We start from the raw sequence: 15,730 nt of genomic DNA on the forward strand, positions 1-15,730 counted from the left end.
GTCACAAGTCTTCATAAGCAAAATGCAAGTCAGTTGCAAGTCTTTCGTGTCCCTGAGATGATATAGCTGATGATATAGCTGAGACCAAGTTTTTTTTTAATGCTTTTGTCTAGTTAAACACTCGAGGTGTGCGTCTCTGCATAGTGCTGTCCCAGGTCAGAACTTGAGACCTGAATGTTTTCACTTGAAGTCTCAAGTCGAATCAAGTCTTTATGGAGTTGTAGAGCAGTCAGGTCCCAAGCGAGTGTCATGTCCTCATTTTGGTAACTTAAGTCTGAGTCGAGTTTTGACAAAATAATTGTGAAATCAAGTCCCGAGTCATTTCAGACAAGTCTTAATTCAACCAAGTCCAAACATAATATCAAGTCTTAGAAAGATATTCCTAAGTGAATTACAAGAAGTCCAAGTCTGGGCTAAACATCTAAAGTCTCAAGTCAAGTCCCAAGTCAGTGGGGACAAGTCAAATATCATGTCTGTCAAAGCAAGTCTCAAACCAATTGAAACATGTCCATGTCAAGTCTCAGGTCTTGCTAAAACAAGTCTCACATCAAGTTCTACATCTTTCAGGCTTGAGGTTCAAGTCACAAGACTTCACATGCAAAATGCAAGTCAGTTGCAAGTCTTCCGTGTCCCTGAGATGTTCTGATATAACTGAGACTAAGTACTCGAGGCGTGTCTCTCTGTGTAAAGTCTCAGGTCAAAACTTGAGATCTGAATGTTTCACTTTTCAGTCTCAAGTTGATTTAAGTCTTTCCAGAGCCCCGTCACAGAGCAGTCAGGTCCCAGTCGAGTGTTGACTCAAGTCCAAGTCTCAAACCTCCAGAGTACAGCCCTGCTGAGTTATATTTAATTTTTTGGGTTTAGTTTTCAGATCAGATTTCAGATTTCTGGTGGAGCCTTGTAATTACATTGAGGTTGAGGGTTGAACGTGGACAAAGGAACATCTCTGAGTTTATAGGACTGCAGTCTGAATTATTTGTTCAGGGGAAAAACACACTGAAGCTGCTGACAATAAAAAGCAAATCCAACCGTGGAAACAGTAATCAGACTGAGCTGAGCGAGACTTCTCAGACGCAGTCGGTACACCTTTAATATGAGCGAGGGATGAATGATCTGACCCTGAGAGAGTGAGATCTTAAAAACACTCCCACACACACATACAGGCCGCTGTATTTGCTTTCATAAGATTTGAGAGTGACAAGGTACAAGCTCCTGGGAAGGCTGAGAAAATGAAGCCGTTTATGGGAACAAGAGGAACTATTAAAACACTCGACAGAGGAGGAGAACTGAGAACATGGAGGGAAGCAGTGATGGATGGAAGACAGGAGGGGAAGTGGAGGAAACACACACACACACACACACACTGCAGTGATACGCTTTTATGTGAGCTGGCAGACAGAGGCAGATCACAGAGACCAGTTAGATCCACTGGTCACACTGGGGGGTTTCATCTGGGTGAGTGAGAGTGTGTGAAGAGCCACAGACACACATTCTGACTCCAAGTGCTGATTTTACTAAATAACATGTTTAAACTTCAGCTGGTCTCTAAATATTCAATGTTTCCTCGCTAAAAGAATGAGACAATAAACTCTGTTTACTGAGACAGAAAAGCCTTAAATAGGCAAAATAACCCTGCAGCCCGTCTGCAGGCAGCGACACACACTGAGGTGTTACAACCATTACCACAGTAGGTAATCTGTTTGTTCAAACTCTATCTTCCTGTGTGTGTGAACCAAAGACTGAAGGTGGACGCAGTGTTACAGCAGTTTGACGTCAGAAGTACACACTGATGTAAAAACCTTAAACTTATGAAATCACAAAAAGGGAAAAAGACACAACAGATACTGTACATACATCTTTACAGTGCAGCTGACTGAGGTTAACATGGGAGGACACATGACGGCCTCCTGCTCTGAAAAGCAACGACGTCGTAACATCTCCTAAACCTGACAAACTCTGCAGGGTTGAGGGATTTGCATACGTTCATTTATTTGTGGCGGCCGACCACATTATCAACATCTGCCGCCATGTTTTGATTCTATAGTTTTGGAGCTGGACTGTTCAGTTATTCATTACTTCACACTCTCGGAGCAGCAGAACTACTCTGAACACAGACGGAGCAGCAGAACACAGTGACAGTGAAACTACTGATTATTATCCTGGTTCTAATCAGAGTTACCACCCTGTGGTTGTATGACTCCGCCCACCAGTCCACCCTGTGGTTGTATGACTCCGCCCACCAGTCCACCCTGTGGCTGTATGACTCCGCCCACCAGTCCACCCTGTGGTTGTATGACTCCGCCCACCAGTCCAGTGTCTCTGACAGTCTCCATCCATGTCAGTGAAAACATGGATGCTTCACACACAGAAGATCTATACAATCAGCACAGTTTCAAGATTAGAGTCACCAATTCAGTATCTGACCAAATGTCTCCCCTTCTGTTCCTGAGATATGACGTTAAAACATGATGATGTCACAGTCAAGCTGACCTTTGACCTTTTGACCTTCATTATTTTATCCTGTTAGACATTTGTGTCAAGTTTGGTCAGAATTAGTGAATGAATTATTCAGTTATGGACAAAAACATGTTTTGTGAGGTCACACTGACCTTTGACCACAAAGTTCTAATCAGCTTACTCTTCAGTCCAAGTGGACGTTTGTGCCAAATTTGAAGAAAGTCCCTAAAGGTGTTTTTAAGATATCTTGTGAACGAGAATGAGACAGATGCAAGGTCACAATGACCTTGACCTTTGACCACCAAAGTCCAATCAGTTCATTGTTGAGTCCAAGTTAACCTTTGTGCCAAATTTGAAGAAAGTCCCTCAAGGCATTCTTGAGACTTGCGTTTATGACAATGAGAGAGATGCAAGGTCACAGTGACCTTTGCCTTTTGACCACCAAAATCTAATCAATTCATCCTCGAGTCCAAGTCAACCTTTGTGCCAAATTTGAAGAAAGTCTCTCAAGCGTTTTGAGATATTGTTTTCACAAGAATGAGACAGACAAGGTCACAGTGACCTTGACCTTTGACCAATGAGCAACTAAAACTTATCAGTTCATCGCTGAGTACTAGTGGACATTTGTGCCAAAACTAAAGAAATTTCCTTGACGTGTTCTTGAGACAATGTGTTGACAAGAATGTGACAGCCACGGCTCTTGCTGGCACGGAGGCATAACATGTTGCCTTCACTGGCCTCTGCAGCAGCCGCTCCTCTCATCCATCCATCTGATCAGCTCTGAGCAGATCGACTGATCAATTATCCAAACCACGCCTCAACTTAAACTCCACAAACTGCTGCACCTGTGCTGCGTTCACAGACCCCAATGTAGAGAGGAGACACAGACTGACACAGAGAGACGATGGAATATTTCACCTTCCTAAAGTCAAACTTCACACAGTCTAATGATGCAGTTCACCCTGATAACCACTGGTATACACATGCTGGTTTTTCCCAGCAGCAATGCACCGTGGCACTGACTATGCACAGAGCGCCGTCTCAGCTGGGCGTGGTCACGACACAAACACACCAAACTGTGACCACACCCTTCATCTGGTGACAAAGCCTCAATAAACACACAATGAAAAAAGGGCTGACATCAACAACACTTCATAACTCCTCATCCTACATGAGTTATAGCCTCCATCTGTGTGTGTGTGTGTGTGTGTGTGTGTGTGTGTGTTAGACCACGCAGTAAGAACATATTTCCTTGGATAAAACAGGTCGTAAAGTTCTTCTGTCTCCGTGCAGCGTGTGTTTGAGCCCACTGTCATCATTGTACCACAGCTTCAGAACAACATTGTGTTTGTGTATCACAGCTTCATGGAGGTCAAACAGAAGGAGAGGAGCGGTATAATAAGACACGGAGAGGTGTGTGTGTGTGTGTGTGTGTGTGAGTAGAGTGTCAGTAATTGGCTGATATGTGAGCAGAGTGTGTGTACGAGGGGCAGCAGGGTCTCACCAACAATTCATCACTTAAAAAACGGCCTGAAGCCTCCAATTAACCCCTAAACCCCCCCCCCACACACACACCCACACACACACACACACACACACACAAAAACCACAGAAGAAGCTGCAGCTGCCAAAATAAACAGCCAATGGCGTTCATGGGAACCCACAATGGTTTCTAATGACAGCGGGGGAGGGGAGGACGGAAAATGATCTGAATACTGTGTGAAAAGAGTCGAAGAGAGGGAAGATGGACGAGGAGAAAATACTTTCAAAGGAAAAAGTATTTTGTTTGTTTTCAGAGGTGGAAGTTAGATTTCATTATAAAAGTCGCTGTGACTCTCTCTCACCTGATCAGTGTTCACACCTGTTGATCTCTGATGACATCAAACGCCTCACTCTCCTGAAACACAAAACATGACACAGGTTATTAAAAACCAGTTTGGGTCAGTGACACAGGAAGTAATCAGTAGCCCTTTTTAAACAGGAGTTGTGCAAATTTGCAGGAAAGCCCAATCAGTCTTTTTTCAGCATTGGCAGTATAAAAACAAAATCGGGGAGTGCAGCAAAATGCCGCCTACCTACTTTTGTTTATACAGAATGTGCCTTTTTCGGGGCAATGGGGGGCGTGAGCAAGTAACAAAACGTGTAGCTCAGCGTGTGACGTAACCAATGACGTGGGAGGGAAGCCGCGGCTGGTCAGTCCTTCGGCGATTCTCTTGTAAGTCGGCCTGTTCTTCACCGTCCCCGTCATCTGACGGTTAATGGCCTCTTCGTTTGCGAGGACAAGGAGGGCGCGCAATTCCTTGTCTCCCCAGTTGCTCATCTTTACAGTGTCTGTCAGGTTTGTGTTTCCCTCTTGCTACTAGCTGCTCGCTAATTCCTGCTATCAGCTGTTTCCTGTTTATCCACCGCCAGTGGCTCGCACGTGCGGCGTCATCAACAGCTCCTCCCACAAGTCATCAACAGCCCCTCCCGTTGTGGAAGGCCGTCTCGGTCTGTTTAAACTAAAAGGGTTCCACCAATATGTCTACCCTACGAGGAGGAAAATTGGGCACCTCGGATCAACTCGCCAATCCGGCTCTGTGTGTCTAAACGCTCGCAGCTCGCCGGCAAAACGGCCCAATATTAGCCGAAAATCTGGCAGTGTAAAAGGAGCTAGAGACTTAAAGTCGTAATACAACAGTGTACAAATACTCTGGTACATGTAAACATCCTGCATTCAAACTTTCAAAATAAAAGTACAGAAGTATTAGCACAAAATGTATTTACAGTGCCAAAGGTAAAAGTTCTAATTATGCACCATGACCCGTTTAAGAATTATATGTATTATATTACTGGATAAGCTGCTGGTTTCTTAATCTACACTAATAGATAATATATAAGAGGATTTATATCTGCAAAACCAACTAATATCAAATAAAAGTTTAGTGCACTGGAAAGTAAAATACTGGCTTCCAAAATGTGGTGCAGTAGAAGTATAAAGTGGCATAAATTACAAGTACTCAAGTAAAGTAAAAGTACCTCAAAATTGTAATCTAATTAGTTGTGCTGAATCCTGAAGGAATGACTCGAGGGTTGCACTCGGATTACAGGTCAAAACCAGGTGACAGCTCTGAGAGGGACTGTACGGAGTCCCCCAGGGGTCACGGCGAGGCTCCCAAAATATGTTCCTTCTTTTGTTCCCTCTCAGCCACATGTCTGTACCCAGTATGATCAGCTGATCAATAAGCAGTGTTATATAATTATTAGTGAGAGTAAACTAAAACAAGCTGGGCCGTCCGTCCACAGCTGAAATGTGTAACTTCACGCCAGGGCGCCTGAGACAACACGATGATGTTGCCAGGGAGTGAAAAATGTATTGCAAGAGAACTCAAAATAAGTTGTGAGGGAAAACACAAAGAGAAATCTGACTGTGACCCTCGGGGGCCACCGTAGCACATATTTTATTGCACAACTTGTTGCTTTTCATACGTTTAACAGTTCTGAGTCCATCTGCTTTCTTCTTCTCTGAGTTTTCCCACAGTCACTGAAGTTTAACACAGAGGGGGCGGATGGTTTTTATATTGTCACTAAAAACATAGAAGAGTTTAAAAAGACATTTGTCAGCTCTGCTGTCGGGCTGACACAGTGTGTGTGTGTGTGGGTGGTGTTAACAGGGTGGGGCTCTGAAATACAACCAGGAGTCCGCCTGTAAAAAAATAATGATGATTTCTGAAGCGTCTATAAAAACGTTTACTGCTTTGGATTTAATATCAAAATGCTGTGAAGTGATTTTAACGGGATATTTAAAGTGCTAAATATGTAAAGTGGGTATTTAAGTCACAGATTAAAGTTCTTGTTGCAGGTTCAGTGACTCTTTTCTTCTGCAATCAAGTCAAGTAACGAGTAACGGACATCATGATGGAGACGGGCTGATCGTTAATGCATCTACATAAATGTGAGCATTTAAGATAAGATAAAACTTTATTTGTCCTCAGGGAAAGTTGTTGTGCAGCAGCTGCCAAACAAAGAGGGAAAGAGTGCAAACCAAATATAAATGATAAAGATTATCAGGTGCAGAAATCAAATGTGCACACAAAAGAAATGTGTACTAGTAATTATTTTGATTATCAGTTAATTTGCCCAATATTTTCTTGGTTCTTCAATTAATGATTTTGTTAATCAGCAGTCAGAAAATAGTGAAACATGTCTTGCTGTCTCGTTTCCCTTTAAATGGTTTGTTTTATCTGACCAACAGACCAATAATCTAAAGCTGATCAGTTTATCATCATGTCTGAGAAAGAAAAGCATTAAAGTCTCACATTTAAGGAACATGACATCAGTAAATGTTAAAAAATTACTAAAAATGATTATTAGATTATCAAAATAGCTGCACAATAAGTGTCATAAATATAAACTGATTAACATTACGTGAGTAAAATAAAAGAAAATACATGAACGCTCTGGGTCGTTGGCTCATGTGCTGAAACAATATCAGACAGACATTAACTTTTAGTTTCATTATCAACTAATATATTTATGAAGTGTCAAATTTTGCCTGGAAAAATAATCAAAAACTTCATCTTCAGTTCTCAGAGGTCACTGAGGCCTCATGACTCCTCAGACTTTCCTCTGGCGCCACCATCAGGTCAGAACGTCCCTTTGTTTGCTGCTAATTAAACGTCGTTAACATTAACTGCTAACATCAGCATATTAGCACAGTCGCGCCTCATCTTAACTGGACACCATGCGAACAAGCGTTTTTCCCAATGACAACACCCCAACCTGCTCCACGCATCAGCTAACAGGCCAACGCCGGGTTCATACAACAAGATATCTGCCTGATTACAGCCTGACGCTGTACAGTGTCAGCTCATGTAGTGTTTCATAGTAGACAAGAACTGACGGCACAGCTGGGACGCCTCATGACATTCCAACATAAAGTCTAGCATGTTTGATTTTCTTCTTGTCGTCCACGACTTCTCAGAGCCGTCACTTTGACCAATAGGAACGCAGAGCAATCTTCTGCCATGGAAACTGTACGACAACACCCCAGCCTTATGATTGACAAGTGTTAGCTAGTGTTAGCTCGCTGAAAAGTCGTCTGTTTCCACTTTAAAATATTGATTTAAAATGTTGATGCTTTGACTTGAATAAGTGCTGAAGTGGACGGCCAGGAAGAACAAGTCCGTCCGTTAGGAGGTCAGGGGATGTGATCTGCTCTTCCGCTAGAAGAACCAGAGGGAGGGTGGGACATCGGCGAACAGGGTCTATCGCCTTTCCTGCAGTGTCCACACACCCCTGGATGTGGAGCCTTGCACTTCGTCATCTTTTCCCCCGGGGGTTACGTGCCCCTACCCTCCAGACAGGCAGACTTGTAAATGGTAAATGGACTGGACGAGTCACATTCACCCGTTCGTACACATTCACACACTGGTGGCCGAGGGTACCATACATGGTGCTACCTGCTACTCAGTAACCATTCAATCATGTTCACACACCGATGGAACAGCCAAGGATACTTCAACACGCAGACTGGAGGAGCCAGGGATCAAACCGCCAATCTTCTGCTCTATCTCCTGAGTCGCCCCATACATTCTGGTATTAACCCCCGACAGATGGCAACGTTTTTAACCAACATTTTGAAGAGGAAACAGAAAACTTTTCAGATATACAAAGCGTCCCAGCTTTCAAGTTCGACTTCGAGTGTCATCATCCTGAATGAAGCTTTAAACTGTTCAGCAGCAATGATAATAAATGTTCATTTATAAAGTAACATAAGGGGGAAATGTTCCACTCTCATATTTGTTTGGGAGCTTTTACTTTTAAACAACAGGCGCTGCACTGGAGGTGAACACTGTGAATATCAGTCCAAACTCACGTAATGAGCTCCAGAACCTGCTGCAGTGGATCAAAGTATTCACAGAACTGTGATGGCAATGTTAATTAAACGTAATAATTAATTCACACAAACTGGCAGGAATGGTGTATTATCTATCAGAGAGAAAATCATATTACTGCCTGGAATAATAACAAAAAGCTGGAGCTGCCTTCATCACGGCACAAATTCAACTAAAGGCACTTTAATTTGTGATAATACAAGACGAGAGCTTCAGTTTTCTCTCATGACGATAACATTAATGCTCACAGGCTCTGAAATAAAGGGACTTTTTAACTGAGGAGATAAAGGGAAATCAATTTAGGCAGTAATCTTCATAATGAGACAACCAAACAGACAAAAAGCTACAGACACTGGGAGGCTTTAATGAACAAAGAGCAGCGGAGTGTTGCTGAATAAGCCTGCAGACATACATCTGCACAGGTAGCTTTAATTTAAGGATTCACATCTTTACTGCAGGACGAGGACTGAGGCTGTCAGACACACAGAGCGCAGTAAAAAGTACAGTGTTTGCCTCTCAGATGGCGTTCAGTCAGGGACGTCATTTATCGTGACCCAGCTGCCAACAACATCCTCAAACGTTGATATTTGGTTGATTAGGTTGTGACGTTGAGTAACCAAAATTCAATGTCAGAATGTCTACTGCCAACTTCAAACTGATGTCAGATGAAGCTGAGAGTTTGTTGGTTTTAAGTTGTGTTGTTAAGTAACCAAAATCCAACGTCTTCCGAACGCCCCATGCCAGTGTCATCTGGACGTAGAATAAAAACATGTAGTCGTACGGTTGAAGAACATCATCATGCTAAAAACACATGACGTAAAATTCCAACATCGTTAGACATTTAAAATATTGTCAATCTGATTTTTATTCTATCAAAATTTAATGTTTGTCTGAGTCCAACATCTTTCTGACGTCAGCTGGTGAAATACCAGATGTCTTTCCTTTTAGTCCGGCGCTTCACTGACTCAGTGAGCTTTAGCGCCGCATTTCAAAGCTCCGTCCGTTTCAATGTTTTGATGTAAATGTTTTGACTTTTATTTTCTTTTGGTGTTGCTGACAGATGGACAGATGGTTAGCTGTGTTAACACATGGAAACAAAGCACCCACTGCCCACCCTCCATCTCCACTGCTTAGCTAACGTTAGCCTTAGCCGCTCTGCACAGTGCATCACCAGGGTCTGGCAGGAGCTAGCTAGCTGTGCCCACATTTGGTGACTACAGTTGGTAACCAGATAGCATTGCTGTGTGAACATAGCGGCCACCCTCCGGTCTCCACTGGTTCGCTAACGTTAGCCTTAGCTGCTCTGCACTGTGCATCGCAAGGCTCTGGTAGGAGCTAGCTAGCTGTGTCCACATTTGGCGATGAAATCTAGTAACCAGGATGGCAGCTGTGTTGGTCTGGACAGCGTTACAAGCAGTAACTGTTCAATGAGTTGCAGTGGTGCAACCACTAGATTTAACGACTTTTCAAATCCTCGTAGTGACTTTAATTCTAAAAAGCAACAATATTAAAGGCACTATAACAATTTCAGTTGTTCTTTGAGACAAACAAATTTTGCAGTCAAAAGTGTGTCCTAGCACGTGTATTTACCTCCATCAGTGTATCTTAAGTATGTCCGTAAGCTCCGAAATTCTCATTTACATATACATTGCGACCGGTGTCTCATCATCTCATCACGTATGTGCGCCATCTTGAAAATACATCTACGTAATGGGACATACTTGAGAAATATGGAATCGCCTTTCACAGTTTCACTTGTCGGTTTCCGGTTTCTGCCTGCAGGTAGAGTGACGAAAAGCAGCAGCAAGCAGGCTAGTCACAAGTGCTGGTGCATTTGAAAAAAGGCAAAAAGGCAGCGTGACCAGCGATTTCAAAAAACAAGGGTCAACATCGGGGTAGCCTTTCCCAGGTGGAGAGAGCTGCTAAAGGAGAATTAACAGCTGCTGTTAGCTGCTGTTAGCTGTGATTAACAGCAGCTAACAGCTGTTAGCAACGAGAGATTTGAGGTGTGTGAGGTTGAGCCACCTGTCAGTCATCAAAAAACAAGACGTGATTGGTTTGTTTTGATTTACACCCACCCCAACAGTCCTACACTGTAAACACAGCCAGCATGGTGAGGAGGGGGTTTGTCAACTCGCGTCGCGGGTGTCTGTGTAGGAGCCTGAATGAATAAAGTATCGGATGACATGGTTTCATCAGTGTTATCATGGCTTTTTGGTACACAGCAGCTACCGTTGTTGCAATACGTGTTTGAAACAGTGAGGCGCTAGAGTGCGCTGCCTCTCTGTGCACCGAGCTCACGTGTGCGCTTGTGCGCAAGACCAGCGAAAGCACATGAACACACATGAAGGCGGTGCCCATGTCTCATGGTCTCACGCAAGCGTGCACACATGAGCGCAGTGCCCAGAGAGGCAGTCAGAGCTACAGGCTACAATGAGGCTAAAAACAGAGTTCAAATGAGGTTTTTCCAAACAACTTTTTATGTCGGGGCTTCAGGACACTTGGATCACTACGGACGAGCAGTATGGAGATATTTTGTGGCTTCAGTTATGTGTTTTTGGACGTTTGAATCTGGGGCGCCGTCAGCCTCCATTAGGTGGAGTTGTGTTGCTACCTCCTCTCCCCTTGGATCTCTGCAAGTGATGTGAGGACTCTAAAACTTCACCTGAGCCTCCCTCGGCATATGGGTGAGTAGATAATGGCTGAATTTTCATTTTTGGGTGCGCTATCCCTTTAACGCACAATGACATCATCAATATGCAGATACATGTATGATGTCATCCAGCCACTCAGTGACTTTTGGAGTTTGTGCGAGGTACTTTCATTGGAAAAGAGTTGGCAACCGTGATGAGCGGCGCCACAAGCTAACTGCAACCAGACCCCAAAACTAACCGACAGACCGACATGCAACTGATAAACAGTTAACTGCTGACATCTCTGAGGAGAGTAAAAGTAAATAGAAGCACATGAAGTTAACTAAGAGTACCTTATATTTGTACTTCTGTACAGTACTTGAGTAAATGTACTTGGTTACTGTCCAGCAGTTGTTTCCACAGAGTTAAAGTCAGACGCTTCTCTCTCTGCTACAGAAACACAAATGAATGTCGCCTTTCACTTCGCATTGAAACAAGCAGCAGAGCAGCTAGTGAGGCGAGACTGTGTGTGTGTGTGTGTGTGTGTGTGTGTGTGTGTGTGTGTGTGTGTGTGGTGAAGTTTGTTTGGCAGCACTTCTGACAGCGTTGAGGCCCTCGGTGCTTCCAACAGAATGGGCCAGTCTGTCTCCACTCTATCTCAAAGAACCATATGCTTCTGGATAGCACAGCCCGACTCGTCCGCCTGTGTGTGTGTGTAAGTGTGTGTGTGTGTGTGTTCATTTGTTTTTTTACTGTGTGTGTGTCCATATGCTCCAGCATTTAACATCCAACATCTAAACATCCAGATGGCGAAGCATCAGTCCGCACAATGTTTCCTTCCATCATCAGGAAGTAGCTTGAAAAGCGTAAAAGACAATAAATATTCATCATGAGGGCTTTAGGGAGCGACCGCACCACTCACTCCGCAATTATACTGCACTTATCTCATGATGATAGCTATAACAACAGCAGCAACAAACTTGTAGCTTTAAACCACAAATAAGACTGAAGACGATGATGGAGGATAAAGTTTAAACAACCAGGAGAAATGGATTCAGTTTGAGAGGAGGCGATAGATTCAGTTTACTGAAACAAAAACTGATGAATCCTCGTTTGTTTACAAGCTTTGATCAGACGGATTTATTACGACAGCTGGTGTGAAAGTTTGTGTCTCACTGTGCGAGAGTAAACAAAGCTTGTGCATGTGCGTCCAGCTCCACAACGACAGAGATATAAGTGCACGTGAGGCTTCATGAATCCATAAGCTCCATAAGTTTAATATCCGGGCGTAAAGGGACCCTCAGAAAACTTTATCAGTCAGGCAGCGGGCTAACAGTGGTCCTGAGCGGAGTCTCTGTAACCATGGCAACAATGATGCTGAGTGACAGACCAGCCATCCTGTGACATTCTCCTCTTGATTTAATATTTCTCCAATATGTCTCCTTAAACCCTTTCCACAGAAATACAGGACAAACTGCATCCCGTACTGACTCAGTGAGGGACACTACATTTTATTTTTCAGCAACTCTGTCGTCAACGTGCCTCAGTGTGGCGCTGGCGTCAGTCACACCACTTATTCTCAGTTTTACTATCCTTACTTTTATCAGGAAAATGGTTTGCTGCATTCCAGAGATCTTCCTGGGAAAAAAGAGCTTGTAACTTTGGACTCTACTGCGCTACTCGGTCAATGAATTAACTTCACGACTGAAAAGCTATTTGACTCAGAAAGTAGTGACTGCTGTGAATGCTGTTAACTTCGTAAGGTTGCACCTTGTAGTGAGCTGCTGCCCAACACCGATTATTCCTGACAGCATGAGAAATAGCGGCGTAGCATGAGCGCGTATGAAATCGGTCATTTGCGTGACTGGTTCACAGCTCTGACTTCCAAAAAAGGAAACAAACCTGTTGCTCATTTCAGAGACTTTTCTTATTTACTCTTCTATATATTGTCCTTAAATAAAGCTAAAGTAATCTAGTAAAAACACACAGTATTTCTTATCCGATTAATCGCCAGAATAATCGATAGAATACTCGATTACTAAAAGAATCGATTGTTGTCGCTTGTAGTTTGAAGCCAGCATGAGTCACTCAGACACAAAGACATAGGGACACAGAGTCCAAGTTCAGAAATACCAAACTCTTTAATTTCACTGCTGTAGTGTGTTGAGCTGGAGCTCATTATCTTTTAAATAGACTAAGGCACTGGGTGGGGATCTCAGGTACAGTTTGAGAGTGGTTTTTATCTTACCTTACAAACAGAAGGCTTTGTGTTGCAGGAAACAACCACATGTCCTCATTTGTTCCACTTAAGTACGGTGTGCCCCAGGGGTCAGTCCTGGGACCGATTTTATTTTCTATATACATGCTTCCCCTGGGGCACATGATATAAAGACACGGGGTTCAGTTCCATTTTTATGCAGATGATATGCAGCTGTATCTACCAGTTAAAACCACTGATCCTGGGATGTCGGAGATTTTCCTCCAGTTGAATGGGACAAAAACTGAGGTTTTGGTTATTGGATTGCAGCACAGTCAGGATCAACTGATGCCATCTATTGGGTCCCTAGTGGAATACGTCAAGCCCACTGCAAAGAAATCGCGGTATCTGGTTTGACAGTAATCTTATCTTTGAATATCACACCACAAAATTAGTGCAATCATGTTTTTATCAGCTCAGAAATATTTCAAAGATCCGTTCCTTTTTAACTGTTAAAGACACTGCTTTTATTTCATCACGGCTCGATTGTTGTAACAGCCTTTTTTGACCTGTCTACATCAGAAATCCCTGGACAGACTACAAATGGTGCTGAAGTCTGCTGTGAGGCTTTTAACCAGAACATCTCTACATTGGCTGCCAGTACGTTTTAGAATTGATTTTAAGACTTTATTGATCACTTTCAAATGTCTCAACGGTCTCGGTCCTAGACCTTTTAACACCATATGCTCCTACTCGCACTTTACATTCCTCGGGCAAAGGCCTTTTATGCGTCCCAGAGTCCAGACTGAAAACTAAGGGGGAGAGAACATTTTCAGTCTGGGCCCCAAAACTGTGAAACAAATTGCCCGAGGAAATAAGGTCGGCTGATTCATTGATCTCTTTTAAATCTCTTCTAAAAACACATTTTTACCAGAAAGCCTTTTTTGATTTTATCTGAGTTTTGTCATTTATTGTTTTCACGTATTGGAATTGTGTACTTTATGTTTTAATTGTTCTGTAAAGCACTTTGTAACATATGTTTTGAAAAGTGCTATATAAATAAAAGTTATTATTATTATTATTATTATTATTATTATTATTATGAACCATTAACTTATGATTATTTTCATTATGGATGAACCTGCAGATTATTCCTCCATGAACTGACTGATTGATTGGTTTGTAAAAATGGTGAGAGATGAAGTCACAATGACCCAGAGCCCGGCGTGACACCTTCACAGTGTTTGTTTGGTCCAAACCTAAAAATTATTGTACCATAAAGACGAGGAAATCTTTTGTAGGCAGAGAAAGTAATGTATTTCTGTGTGAGGCCAGACTGACAGAGGAAATATCTGAAGCATTTCCATGAGTCCTATTACATTTTCAGAAGGTTATTGTTCATTCTCCTCTCAGCTCACCCTCCACTGACCTCTCCTCTGCCTCTTTCATTTCCACAACTCGCTCTGCTGTGAATCAGTAAAAGGCAAGACAAGGCAGAAGGCCAGGGCTGCACCTAATTCAGACTTAAAGAATAAACTTTCATAAAAACACTTTTCTCAACAAATCATGTGACAGCAGAGAATCACACGTGTCATTAACAGGAGTTATAGGAGAGCATTTTCTCTCCATTGTTTCTGGCAGATTTGGTTTAAAATGAGGCAGACGGAGGACAGACACACTCAGCAGGTCCAGATTGGAGGCAGGGACGCCCTCTGCTCTCTGTCTGACCTCTACGCCAGGAGACACCACACACACACACACACACACACACACACACACACACACCATGAGTCATGCGTCATGTGCCAAGAGAGACGGTCAAACAACAGCAGCCTCGTGCAGAGACAAAGAACCACTGCTTCATTTGAATACAGAGACAGAGACAGGACGCACCGTCCAGAGACAAACACTGTGACTGAGATACAAACTATAAATATAACGTAAAATATCAGAATGTGAGTTTCATCCTTTAAAGAAAAACAGTTTGGATATAATTTGTGTCGGCTCAGCAGTTTAATATTGTTTTAAAGAAATTATGTTCTCTCTCCACTGCCTCCAAAGGAAACTTTCAAACAATCTGTGAATCTGAAGAACTCAAATCTAATTCTTTTGTCCTCTGGAGTCGCAGCAGTGTTCACAGTTTTAGGGTTTACTGGGTTATTTAGGGTTTAAAACACCAGAGTCGCACAATATTAAACTAACTCACTGATGGAGGCAGCAGCAGAGCAGCAGCTCCTGTGTTCAGCGAAGTAAAATTACTGTTTTTGTCAGTGGAGTCTGGCGCTGTGTCTCAAATCCGATGCTTCTAATAGTGCACTCACACACTGCGTGCACTATTTGGGTCGTGCACTAAGTTTGACAGGGCGTTATCTCAAATCAAATAAGACAAACAACTCTGCTAGCGAACTGCGACTGGGTGGAGCGTTACTGCCAACAGCTGACAACACTTGTCTGTCCGTAGTACAACAGAAAATATCCGGTGCTTATTTTTCGATGACAGGAACGACTCCGAACAAACTCGACAAGTATCCACACGTTTCTTCGGTGTAGTAGCCTGGGCCATGACT

The 15,730-nt window shown here is 43.0% G+C and overlaps 2 protein-coding genes across 3 annotated transcripts in view; one reads left to right on the forward strand and one right to left on the reverse strand.

Moving 5' to 3' along the window:
• LOC117249267 (plexin-B2-like) overlaps positions 1-15,730 on the reverse strand; it is a 266,340-nt gene that overhangs the window by 143,698 nt on the left and 106,912 nt on the right. For both annotated transcript variants that reach the window (XM_033614805.2, XM_033614804.2), the window contains exon 3: positions 4,302-4,354. The gene's annotated coding sequence lies outside the window, so the exon portion shown is untranslated. The remainder of the gene's footprint in view (positions 1-4,301; positions 4,355-15,730) is intronic.
• The window catches only part of ncaph2 (non-SMC condensin II complex, subunit H2), a 302,512-nt gene that overhangs the window by 123,203 nt on the left and 163,579 nt on the right, over positions 1-15,730 (forward strand). The gene's annotated exons all lie outside the window — the stretch shown is intronic.

The sequence above is a fragment of the Epinephelus lanceolatus genome, chromosome 23 (assembly GCF_041903045.1).
Source record: "Epinephelus lanceolatus isolate andai-2023 chromosome 23, ASM4190304v1, whole genome shotgun sequence".
Lineage (NCBI taxonomy): Eukaryota > Metazoa > Chordata > Actinopteri > Perciformes > Serranidae > Epinephelus > Epinephelus lanceolatus.